General features: G+C 49.8%; 1 protein-coding gene and 1 long non-coding RNA gene across 8 annotated transcripts in view; one reads left to right on the top strand and one right to left on the bottom strand.

Moving 5' to 3' along the window:
• The window catches only part of ZNF821 (zinc finger protein 821), a 37,341-nt gene extending 32,960 nt beyond the window's left edge, over positions 1-4,381 (bottom strand). For 2 of the 7 annotated variants that reach the window (XM_038754378.1, XM_038754380.1), the window contains exons 1-2: positions 4,217-4,380; positions 2,533-2,593 (exon numbers count right to left, since the gene is read on the bottom strand). The gene's annotated coding sequence lies outside the window, so the exon portion shown is untranslated. Of the gene's footprint in view, positions 1-1,932; positions 2,029-2,532; positions 2,594-3,399; positions 3,577-4,216 lie in introns of those variants that run through there. The other 5 variants (XM_038754382.1, XM_038754377.1, XM_038754379.1 and 2 more) reach the window with 5 other exon arrangements.
• A 1,998-nt stretch (positions 4,382-6,379) lies between these two features.
• Positions 6,380-10,732, top strand: LOC119934840. The gene is made up of 3 exons (XR_005453019.1): positions 6,380-6,650; positions 9,039-9,302; positions 10,117-10,732. It is a non-coding gene; the product is annotated as an uncharacterized LOC119934840 (long non-coding RNA).
• The last annotated feature ends 2,287 nt before the right edge of the window (positions 10,733-13,019 follow it).

Below are 13,019 nucleotides of genomic sequence, written 5' to 3'. Positions count from 1 at the left end.
TTCCCACTAGGCCAGCTTGTGTTTAACACAAGCACTTAAATACCAAAATTATTAACTTTATCCCTTGGAAGGGTTTAAAAGTAAGGTACTCTTTCCCCCATTTTGGGAACGGGGTGGGGACAGAGAAGAACCATTCTTAAGATGGGAAGGAGAGGCTTAACCCGAGGCAAAAATAATGAGACTCCTGTTGCTTCCAGTCACACACAGAGATACACACCCGCTACAAAAAGCTGCAGGACAGCAAGGGCTGTGTGTTTGTGTGTGCGGAGAGGCCGCACTTAGGGGAAAGAGGCTGCAAGGTGTACTTTGGGTCAGTATCCTTACCCACTCTGTGCTGCATACACCACCACCAAGCTATGCCGCGTTGCTTTCCAAAAAGCAATTTGGGCGCACAAACTGGGCCGAATCACAAACCTAAAAAACGCTAGGCATCATCCTGTTCTTGAAAGTCCTTTCTAGCCCTCTGAGTCTATGAATCGCTCTCCTCTTTCCTTCCCTCCCCCATTTGGTTCTGGAAGGAGACCGCTCTTCTTTCCCTGCAATCCCTTTCAACCAGGACACTCATCCCTTAAATAATTTTTTTTGTGTAAATTAGCCAGTAATAAAATACCCCAAAAAGAATAGGACCCTTGCAACCTACTGAACTCCAAGAAGTGGAGTGACCACTACTACTCTGGAGCTGTAAGGGCCTGCTTCAAGGCCTACCATCACATATTTTCATCCTTTGCAGAAAAAGGACACAACAAGAACAGAAAGACGGACCTGGAGGCAAAATGGCAAAAAGATGCAGTTTTCGAGCACTCCCATTTTTGCTGCATGCCAGATATTTTTAACCCCATTAACTTCTGAGAACAAGCAATTCCAAAACAACTACTACAGTCTTAAAAAGCACGTCATCGTTGAGCAGGACAAGCGTTAGATGCAACCAGAAGAGACTTTTGTGTCTATCTGGGAATTGATATAGCCAATATCCGTCGGAACCTCTAGAATCAATAGAAGGACCCATCTGTAACGACAATGCAGCGAACAAATCTAACTCGGCTTTGAAATTTCCCATTATCAGGAGTTAACCTGCACCTGTAACAGTCTCTCTCCGAGCTTCCGTTGGAGAGAGGCCATTAGACTCAAGCAACACACCACACTATCTCAAAAGTCACGTACGCTTTTGGATCAGTCTCCTCTGAAAACTGGCATCAATATTTGCCTCATTTTTAGAAAACACTGGATCTGGAGGAAATCTAGAATTTTGCCGAGATCTGTATTGTTATGACATTTCCTACTGCAGACCAGATCTCGGTAGAATGAAAACGTACATACGGACCTTACCGGGTTTTCACCTCCTCTCTCCCATCTCCCTATAACAATCTGACTTTCCGCCTTGTACGGATGTTTTAGTTTCTTTCGGGTTGATGCCGCCGAAGCCAAGGCACGGGGCGGGGGGAAGTGGAGATCAAAGAATGGGGGTGCCCCAAAAGAATCACTACCATCTAGTGCTTCAAACGTCCACATTTCTATTGACATCGGTGTTGCCTTCAATCAACACCTTTACACTTCACTCAGATGTCACGTAAACTATCTTCGGGTACCTGGGAGATTGGGGGGCGGTGGGGGGACGAGGGATGAGAATCGGGGGAGCGGCCACAGCACAGAGCTATATGAGCGGTGCGGGAAGAAAACCGAAACGGTGCCCCGGATCCACGAGGGAGCCCTCAACTCGGCCATCACTGCGCCATCTAATAATAATAATAATGATGATGATGGCATTTATTAAGCGCTTACTATGTGCACAGCAGTCAACAAGCACCTGGCCTATTTGGGTTAAGCGACCCGTCTGCTAGCGTTCATCCAGATCACGTCGGCCGGGCGACAGGCCAGTAGTAAAACCTCCAGAAAACGCAGTTAAGAGGAAGATGAGTCAGAGCGGAGCATCACCTGCACGTTTGAGGCCGCAGCGTCCCAAGCATCTCCCAGTCCTCCCTAGTAGCCGAACAGGAGGCTGACCAGATGGAATCCAGTGGGTCTCCCCACCTACGGGATCACGGAAAAAGATGAACAAATGCTCCCGGAGGAAAATCCTCCCGGGATCCACCCCGAGAAACAGGCCCACCGAAAGACCTCTCAACCCAGAAAGCGCCCGTGGGGAATCACCGCTGCCTCGGGGGCCGGGGTGTCGAATGCCACTGGGCAGAGCAGAGATTTCGTACGGAGGAAAAATCACTGTTTTCGACGGGGTCGTTTCCCTACTTTGATCCGAAACCATCGCTCGGATGGAGGGGATCGAGGTACTCTGGGGACAACTGCCTCCCCCTCATTCTCTAGGGGGAATGGAGAAAAAGTGAGAACCCGTCCCACCTGGAGCTGGTTTCTGGAGAAAACCAGCACCTGACATTCCCTACGAAGGGGCCTAAAGAATTTCCCCCGGTTTATCGCTATGGAGGACTACTCCACAAACCCAGCACATCCAAAACACGGAAAGGCAACGCCACAGAAACACCACCACCACGCCATATAGACAGACAGCGCATTTCCCACCTCCAGCTCTGCCGCCGTTCCCACGGAGCTAGTAAACTCGTCTGAATCCAACTGATTTTATCTGCGAAACGGGAGAGAAGAAGAACTCGTCATACAGGTACCTCACTACTCGTCCGGGTTCCCCACCCCTCCGGAGAGACGGGCCAGCATGTTATTAAAGCTGAGATTTCCCCCTCTCCCCGTTACAGACGGGAGGCGGGTGAATCTTCCCGGAAACGATCGGCCGAGCTCCAGAGGTCTTTTCCAAACAGCTTCAAAAGCCCCCCGGGCAACAAAGTAACCCCAGATAGCTAAAATTGGAAGCTTCGCCATGAAAGGCCAACGCTCCGGACTGAGCTCTTGGGCCTCCCCGAAACCCCAAGGCTCCAATCTGACTCTTCATCCTTTGGCCAAAACGGTCTGGAAAGGGGCAGCTCTCTCTCTCTCTCTCTCTCTCTCTCTCTCTCTCTCTCTCTCTCTCTCTCTCTCTCTCTCTCTCTCTCTCTCTCTCTCTCTCTCTCTCTCTCTCTCTCTCTCTCTCTCTCTCTCTCTCTCTCTCTCTCTCTCTCTCTCTCTCTCTCTCTCTCTCTCTCTCTCTCTCTCTCTCTCTCTCTCTCTCTCTCTCTCTCTCTCTCTCTCTCTCTCTCTCTCTCTCTCTCTCTCTCTCTCTCTCTCTCTCTCTCTCTCTCTCTCTCTCTCTCTCTCTCTCTCTCTCTCTCTCTCTCTCTCTCTCTCTCTCTCTCTCTCTCTCTCTCTCTCTCTCTCTCTCTCTCTCTCTCTCTCTCTCTCTCTCTCTCTCTCTCTCTCTCTCTCTCTCCCACCCACATTAGAGAGTCCAGAGGAGGAAAGGCAGGCCCAAGAGGCGATGGGGGTCGGGGGGGAGTAAACCTTTGCTTCTCCATCCTGCATTAACGCCGGGCAGAGGCAAAAAAGGGGACAGGAGTCGGTCTCTTCGCCATCCTCCGCGGGTGGGGAAAACGAGGCGGGGGGGAGGGCCCGCATCTCACCCCCATCCCTCTCCTCCCACCCCGACGCTTCGCAGAAGGACAAAAAGGACCAGATGGGAGGAGGGGGAGGAGAGAGGGGAGGGATAGGAGGGGGAGGAGGAGGATGGGAGAAAGAGGAGGAGGAGGAGGGGAGGGAGGAGGGGGGGGAGGAAGAAGAGGAGGGGAAGGAGAAAGAGGAGGACGAGAGGGAGGAGGAGGAGGGGAGGGAGAAGGAGGAGGATGGGAGGAAGAAGAGGAGGGGAAGGAGGAGGAGGAGAGGAGGGATGGGGAGGGAGGAGGAGGGTGGGAGGGAGAAAGAGGAGGAGGAGGAGGGGAGGAAGAAGAGGAGGGGAACGAGAAAGAGGAGGAGAGGGAGGAGGGGAGGGAGGAGAAGGAGGAGGAGGATGGAAGGAAGAAGAGGAGGGGAAGCAGAAAGAGGAGGAGGAGGATGGGAGGAAGGGGGGGGAAGGAGGGGTGGGAGAGCGACCCCAGCCCTTTCCCACCGCCCTGCAGGTCGGGCAGGCGAGCGGACAGACAGACAGACAGACAGACAGACAGGCCGACGGAAAGATGGAGGAAAGGCGGGGGGGGATCGGGCGGCCCGACAAAGGGGCAGGCGGGGCCGGGCCGGGCCGGGGGGGGGGCCGCCCTCTACCACCCCCCCCTCCCCTCCCCTCCCCTCCCCCAGGTCTCGGAGCGGGCGGCGTTGGGGTCTTTACCCGGATCCCGGGAGGGCGGACGGACGATGGGCCCGGGCCCCTCTGGGTCGGTCGGTCGGTCTGTCTGTCTGTCTGTCTGTGTGTGTCTGTCTGTGTCCGTGTGTGTGTCCGTGTGTGTGCCCGTGTCCCTGGGCCCGCGGGCTGCGGGGCGGGCGGGTGCGGGGCAGGCCGCGGGGCGGCGCTGCAGCCGGACAAAGCCTCCGCGGGCGGGCGGGCGGGCGGGCGGACGGACAGCAGGACGGACGGACGGACGGACAGCAGGACGGACGGAAAGATGGCGGCGCGGGCGCGCCGGTCGGGCCCGCGCGCGCGTCGTGGCCGCGCGCAGGCGGCGGCGCGCGGGCACGGGGGCCCGCCCCGGGAGCGCGCGCGCGCGCGCTTAGCCGACAGCCGCCCGGACCGCCCGCCCGCCCCCAGCCGGACGGACAGGCGGACGGGCAGGCGGACAGGCGGGCGGGCGGACGGACGACAGGCGGACAGACAGGCGGACGGAGGGAGGGAGGGAGGGAGGGAGCCCCCTCCCGTCCCCTGGTCCCCCATCCCCCCCCCCCCGCCCCCCGCCAATCTCCAACGCGGCCGCAAAACCCACAGCCCTTCACCACAGACCCACTGCCGCCTGCCTCCTCCTCCTCCTCCCCCTTTCTCCTCTTCCTCCTCCTTCTCCTCCTTCCTCCTCCCCCCTTTCTCCTCTTCCTTCCTCCTCCTCCCTCCTCCTTTCCCCTTCTCTTTCCTCTTCCTCCCTCCTCTTTCCTCTTCCCTCCTCCTCCCTCTTCCTTCCTCTTCCCCATCTTCCTCCTCCTACTCCCTCATTCTTCCATCCTCCTCTTTCCTCATCCTCCTCCCTCTTCCTTCCTCATCTTCCTCCTTAATCCTCTTCTCCTCCTTCCTCTTCCCCATCTTCCTCCTCCTACTCCCTCATTCTTCCATCCTCCTCGTTCCTCATCCTCCTCCCTCTTCCTTCCTCATCTATCCTCTTCTCCTCCTTCCTCTTTCTCCTACCCTCCTCCTTCTTCTTTCTCCTACCCTCCTCCTTCTTCCATCCTCCTCCTTCCTCCTCCTTCCCCCTCGTTCTCCCCCTTCTAGGCTGTGATCCCGCCGTTGGGTAGGGACCGTCTCCAGATGTTGCCAACTTGGACTTCCCAAGCGCTTAGTCCAGTGCTCTGCACACAGTAAGCGCTCAATCAATACGACTGAATGATTGATTCCTCCTCCTCCATCCTCCTCTTCTCTCCTCCTCTTACCTCTTCCTCCTCCTCCTCCTCATTCTTCCATCCTCCTCCTTCCTCTTCCCCCCTCATTCTTCCATCTTCTTCCTCCTCCTCCTCATTCTTCATATTTACCGAGCACTTACTGTGTGCGGAGCACTGTGCTAAGCGCTTGGGAAGTCCAAGTTGACAACAGATAGAGGCGGTCCCTACCCAGCAACGGGCTCGCAGTCTAGAAGGGGGAGACAGACAACAAAACAAAACACGTGGACAGGTGTCATCAGAATAAATAGAGATAAAACTAGATGCACATCACTGACAAAATAAATAGAATAGTAAATACGTACAAGTAAAATAAACAGAATAATAAATCTGTACAAACATATGTACAGGTGCTCCTCTCCTCCTCCTTCCTCCTCCCTTCCCCTTTCTCCTCCTTCCTCCTCCTTCCTCCTTCCTCCTCTCTTCCCCTTTCTCCTCCTTCCTCCTCATGCTCCCTTCCTCCTCCTTCCTCCTCATGCTCCCTTCCTCCTCCTTCCTCCTCATGCTCCCTTCCTCCTCCTTCCTCCTCCCTTCCCCTTCTCCTCCTTCCTCCTCATCCTCCCTCCTCCTTCTTCCTCCTCCCTTCCCCTTCCTCCTCCTTCCTCCTCCCTTCCCCTTCCTTCTTCCTTCCCTCTCCTCCTCCTCCCTCCTTCCTTCACCTCCCTCCTCTTCCTTCCTCCTTCCTTCTCCTCCTCCTCCCTCCTCATGCTCCCTTCTCCTCCTCCTCCTTCCTCTTCCCTTCCCCTTCCTCCTCCTTCCTCCTCATACTCCCTCCCTCCTCCTTCTTCCTCCTCCCTTCCCCTTCCTCTTCCTTCCTCCTTCCCTCTCCTCCTCCTCCCTCCTTCCTTCACCTCCCTCCTCTTCCTTCCTCCTTCCTTCTCCTCCTCCTCCCTCCTCATGCTCCCTTCTTCTCCTCCCTCCTCCCTCCTCCTCCCACCTCCTCCTCCCACCACCCCAAACTCAGCTTCTTCTTCCCCAAAACTCACCATCCCGCTTCAGCTATTGGGGTGCTGGGGGTGAGCGTGGGAGCAGGAAGATGAGTACGGCTCTTCGGAGGAAACCCTGCAGGGAACTGAGATGGAGAACCAGTATTTAAAGAATGTGCTAGTTCACCTGGAGAGAAAATCTTGCCTGAACTCTAATCCACTTCATGCTCCAAGAGAATACTAAAGAAACTATCCCACAAGGTGAGTCTGTTACTGTAGAAAATAACCTACTCTTGGATTTTCATTGCCAAACATACACCTCCCCCCCCCCCCAAACCCAAATACCTTTAAAGAATATTTTTTACACATTCTCACCTCAAGTTTCAGTCAGTGAACTGGAGTTGTCCGCTGAGATCAGATGTGTGGATCTTGCGGTTCACGTTTTACAATGCAAGCCTTGGAAAGAGGACCATCTTCACCCAACCCAATTCCTGTTTCTTCTCTCCTTTTTAAGTATTCATTCATTCATGCAATTGTATTTATTGAGTGCTTACTGTGTGCAAAACCCTGTACTAAGCGCTCGAGGGAGTATAATATGACAATAAACAGACATATTCCCTGCCCAAAATGAGTTTACAGCCTAGAGGTAGATGATCTATTCAGTTGTCAGTCAACCAATGATATCTGAGAGCTTACTGTGAGCAGAGCACTGTACAAAGCAATTGGGATAGTACAATAGAGTTGACAGACACAAACTTGCCCTTGAGAAGTTTATGGTTAGGACCTTAAAATCTAGTGGTAAATATAGAAAATCCAGGTAGAAAATGTAACACTAATATTCTAGGCAAGAAAATAATCTTAGCCAAAGCTTTTCTGCAAATTTTCTTCTGGATTAAACACTTTCCAACATTTTCTCAGCCCGTGATAATGCTGAAAGCATATTTCAGGGTAAGGATTAGAACGGAAAATAAACATTTTTCACATTTTAGCAATTTTGCTCAGGGGGTAAAAATAAGGCTTCATTGTAAAAACTTTTTTTTTTCCGGAAGACTATGATTTAGTGAGGAAAAAAGCTGAGAGGAAGTGTCTGTTCCTTATCTTGGATTCACTTCTAAATCACTGGCTTGACCTCCCCCCCTAAAGAAACCAGAGCACCGAGATTTCTTAACAATCCATAGAGTCTCTTCTCCACTTTTAATCAGACCTGAAAGGGGATTGGAAAATGCGCTTGTTGCTGCCATAATTTGAGATGGGCCAGAAATCCTCTTTTTATCCTATGATGAGGTAGATTTTTAACTGAGCAGAGGTTCCACATTGGCCCATGGCCTGTCGCTATTATTATTATTATTATTTCTATTATGGTATTTGTTGAGCGCTTACTATGTGCCAGGCGCTGTACAAAGCGCTGGGGTAGATACGAGCAAATTGAGTTGAGTACAGTTCCTGTCCCGCAAAGGGCTCACAGTCTTCATCCCCATTTTACAGATGTAACCGAGGCCCAGAGAAGTTAAGTGACTTGCCCAAGGCCACGCAGCAGACAAGTGGCAGAGGCGGAATTAGAACCCGTGACCTTCCGACTCCAGGCCCGTGCTCTATCCGCCACGCCATGCTGCTCCTGTCGTAAGGAACAGTTGCTGCTGCTTGACGGCCGACTTTTCCTCCTGCTCCCAAAGATTGATCTTGGAAAGCTCAGTTCTGTGGAGTTTGGTAAATCCAGAGAGCAACTACTGTTCCATCACTGCAGTGTCGGGGCAAGCGGAAGAGTCCGGATTCAGGGAGGTCAGATTAATTTCAGCCTTATCCCTCCCCACCCATCAAGTACCCTCCTCCCTTCCAAAAAAAAAACCAGAAAGGGAAGTTTGGGGGTCAGGACTGACTTTTTCAGAGTGTTGGATTCCCAAGGAGAGTGCTCGGGAGAGGTGGTGTGGTCTAATGAACAGGCCGTGGGCCTGAGGGTCAGAAGGACCTGGTTTTAATCCCCGCTCTGTCTGCTATGTGACCTTGGGAAAGTCACCAAACATCTCTGTGTCTCGGTTATCTCATCTGTAAAACGGGGATTAAGACTGGGAGCCCCATGTGAAACAGGGACTAGGTCCAACCTGATGAGTTTGTATTTACTCCAGTGCTTAGTCCAGTGCCTGACACGTAGTGAGCGCTTAACAAATACCATTAAAATATAGTTTGTTTTTTAAGGGAGAGAGTAATAGAACCCCACTTCGATCATCCTCAGCGGCTTGGCCATTTCCTATCTGTCTCTCCTCTATTACTAGCACAAGCTACGGGCGTTAGGATCTTGGTCCTTTAGAGACTTGCTCGGCACACGGTAGGCCCTCAAAAATACCGTTGGTTAGAAGAACGATAAAGTCTTTTACCCAAAGCGTTTAGGAATAGAGGATGAAGAAAAAAATTTTGAGAGAGGAACACCTCCCCAGAGTGGGTCAGCCCTGGAACTAACTACACTTTCTCCTCCTCCTCTCCTCCTCCTCATCGTAATCCTTTTTTGAACCTACATTTTGTAGTCTGGACTATTCTGCCTGCTATGGGGAATTATATTTGTATGCATAATGCTGTCTTTCACACTTGAAGACCAAAAAGAAGTGCCATTTAACCTCTGTTGGTTTGTTTTTGTACTTTCTCTCCCATTGCCAGATGACCCCATCGGAATAAGACCACTTTTCTCACTGGATCTGCAGCCTTTCCGTTGAGTACATCCTCATCAGTCCTCTTGCATCTCCGGCAGCTGTCAGTTGGAGACCTGGGCCTCTCGTGAAGACCGGGGGAACCACCCAAGAAGTCCGGATTGTTACAGAAGACTTGCTCAAATGAAATACAGGTCGTGCTCCATCTTTGCTTTTGGACAGATTAATCTCCTCATGAGCCGGGCAGATCACTCTTCAGTCCCCCTCTTCTCAGGTATCTTTGGGCGTGGGGAGGTCACAGGATTGTCAGGCTAATCTGGGCCTGAAAACTCACATTTGGAGGTACTTCTGGCCTCTTTGTTGTTCTGTAATGTTGCTTTATGGATGGCTGTGTATCCAGCGGTCTTGGATCTTGCTGTTAAGAAGCCGTTAGGGTTGTGGGCTAGCTCCTGATCCCTTTAGAGGGAAAACTCCAAGGAACTGATCCCTTCGTTGGATTGGCTTCTTGTGTTGGCTCTAGCCGTGGTTATATTGTCCTTGGCAGCCCTTCATCATGGCATACCCAGTTTTGAGAGACTTCTCCTCCCTCTCCTATCACAGACCGCTCATAATAAAGTATTGTTTGCTAAATTAAAGGATCCTTTGTGCTTCCTTGGGAGGACACAGGTGGTAGAGTTGCAGAGGTGGCAGGGACCGGGAGTGTATCCATTCCCAAGCGATGACTTCAGGGAGGTGCGAGACGGGAAAGTGTATTAAACTGCTTTGATTAAATAACCTTCCCCAAACCTGTGGTTTCCTGTGGCATTGAAACAGGGAGCTGGATATGGTAAGAAGATGCAAAGGCGGGGCAGGGAGGGAAGGGGAGAAAAGGGGAGAGGACAGCCGAAAAGTGGCTGGTGGACAACGAGAAGTTACTGTGGTAAGGAGGAGCTCAAAGCTTGAGCTACTCTGTGCCAATTAGGTACAAAGCAGACTCGAGAATGGAACTATTGATAGGTGGCTTCAGAAATGACAATATTATTTCTTTATACTATTATAATTATTATAATATATTATTATTTATTTATAATGACAATATTATTTTGTAGGGGCTCTTTTTCCAAACATCGGATTGGGGCCGAGCCTGAGACATGGCCCAAGCGGAGGAAGATGATAAAGTATTTTTCTCTCGAAAAATCTTCCAAAGATACCGTTATCGCAAGCGGACACGGCCACTTGCCTTCAGACGAGCTTTTTTGGGTTTGTTTTTTTTAACCCCTGTTCGGAAATCCTGCTTCTCCACATATAAAACCTTTCTGTGGTTTGGTTTTAAAATTGAGTTAAAACTGAATAATGCCCAGACTTCTGTTTTTCTTGTTTCCCTTCAGGCTTCGCTTTCCTGCCTCCTCCAAGCACTCGGTTCCTAGCTCATGATTGAATTATTTCCTATATCAACAACTGAAGTCTTCTTTTCTCTACCTTCAACGCTTTCACCTCTCTTTCAGAACACCCGTAACGATGCTCTCGATGCTGTGCTATAACACCGTACCTAAACATGCGGTTGCCTTGGTAATGGCTCTGGTCTCCGATGCCCACCTAAATAGGTTCTGGACTTAAAAAAAACCTCGGCACGCGCTTCAAAATGTGTTGCGCTCTTGTCCGCCTTCTTATTGCTCTCTGCGTCCCAGGAATTATGACTGGCAGGGAGAAGAGAGTGTAAGTAGTGCTCCCTAAATGACTGTCAATATAATCAATTCCTTTGTACCGGTTTTAGATCCTGAAGACTCTCAACCAAGGCTTTAAAGCACTTAATCACCCTGCCCTCTCCTACTACAGCCCAGCCCGCACACTTCATTCCTCTAATGCTAATCTTCTCACTATACCTCGATCTTGTCTTTCTTGCCGCTAACCTCTCGCCCACATCCTACCTCTGGCTTGGAATGCCCTCCTTTCTCCTACCAGGCAGGTAATTGCTCTCCCCCACTTCAAAACCTTATTGAAGGCACATCTCCTCCAAGAAGCCTTCCCCGACTAAACCCTCCTCTCCTCTTCTCTCACTCCTTTCTGCGCCGCTCTTACCTGTTCCTTCGTTCATCTTCCCTCCCATCCCCACAGCACATATGGATGTATATACGTCTTATTTATCATTATGGCCATACTGTCATCTTTTTCAACATGTATCCATCCCATCGCTTAGTATACTGCCTGACACAAAGTAAGTGCTTTACTAAAAACATTTATTTCTAAAAAAGGAATTGGAGAAAGGCTCTTGGGAGATGTAGTTTCAGAAGTTCCTAGATTTCAGAATGGCCAGCCTAGTGTAACCTTTCATATAACCGCTCTTACTTGTTCCTTCGTTCATCTTCCCTCCCATCCCCACAGCACATATGGATGTATATACGTGTATATATATATATATATCTGCAATTTATCCATTTATTTATATTATTACTATGGCATTTGTTAAGTACTTACTGTGTGCCGGGCACTGTTCTAAGTGCTGGGGTGGATCCAAGAGAATCAGATTGGAAACAGTCCCTGGCCCACGTGGGGCTCACGGTCTCAATCCCCAAGTTGCAGATGAGGTAACCGTCGCACAGAGAAGTGAAGTGACTTGCCCGAGGTCACAGAGCAGACAAGCGGCGGAGCAGGGATTAGAACCCATGACCTTCTGACTCCCAGCCCCGAGCTCTATCCACTAGGCCATACTGTTTAATGTCTGTCTCCCCCTCTAGACTGTGAGCTCACTGTGGGCAAGAATGTGTCCGCTTGTTGTTACATTGCACTCTCCCAAGTGCTTAGTACAGTGCTCTGCACACCGTAAGCGCTCAATAAATACGATCGAATGAATGAAAGTGTTTTATGGGAAATTCCATCATCATCATCAGTTGTCTTGCTAATCTATCACTTGTGGCCTCTCCTAGAGACATTTTTATTATCTCATACACACAATAAATTATTGCTCATATATACGCGAGTTGCGGCTACAGGAAAAGAGAGCCCTCATAGAGCTTGAATTCAAAGGGAGATCAGATGAATATACAGTTCAGTGGGGGGAGGGAAAATTATCAGTTTTAAAAATTAATTCGTGTGAAAGCTTGAATTTCAAAAGTCCCCAAATTTTAGGTTTTATTTTAGCTTTAATTTCAATATTGCTCAACATTTGCATGGAAATTGTTCCTTTGGTCTTTTTACTCCTTTACAGTGTTTGCAAATGATATAAATTGACTAAATGAAGAGTTAACGTCACAGCTACCTGCTGGCATATGAAGCAATGCTATGCAACTAATCTTGCTTAATTTAGGGTTTAGCCAAAACTTAACGGTACCTAAATCTTGGTCTCGAGATGAGGCCTCCATATGGTATTGGAGGGATGACAGTCACAGAGGTTGGCAAAGAGTTATTATTCGGGGCAGTTACAAAGGAAACTCCAGAACCTTTACGAGAAAATATATTTCTGATATATTTTTTAAATCACCAAAACTTTTAAATATCAAATTTCAGGAACATTTCTTAGAGGAGGTGGGTTGGAACTAAACTGAAAAAGAAGGTCAAGACATTGCTTGGTAGATGTGGAGAGGAAGAAGTAAGACAAGAGAGAAGGACATGAAATTGGGAGTTGACGAAGCAAAGTTGAGAGGTTAGTTAGCACTGCCTTATAAATATCCTCCTTGCTCGCTCAAATTAAGTCTAAATGCCTCAAATTCTCCACAGAACGCTACCCAACTTGACTTTCGCCTATAATTCTCTCCGGTAAGCCCTTTCTTAATTTCTTGACTTCTCTTGTCCAACATCATCTACTCTTTAAGGCCTCCCCGTAATCAAATTCCTCTTGCATCATGAAACTTTCCCACAGTGATCTCCTTCCAATGCTAGCCCAACAGCTCCATGTATATAAATTGTTCACGTTCAATCAGTCTGGTTCATATTTTATATAACTTTTGAATATAATAATGATGGCGTTTCTTAAGAACTACGTGACTGCCAAGCACTGTGCTAAACCTGGAGTGCC

Source organism: Tachyglossus aculeatus, chromosome 11, assembly GCF_015852505.1.
Source record: "Tachyglossus aculeatus isolate mTacAcu1 chromosome 11, mTacAcu1.pri, whole genome shotgun sequence".
In the NCBI taxonomy this organism is placed as follows: domain Eukaryota; kingdom Metazoa; phylum Chordata; class Mammalia; order Monotremata; family Tachyglossidae; genus Tachyglossus; species Tachyglossus aculeatus.
This window is presented reverse-complemented; position numbering and strand designations above follow the sequence as displayed.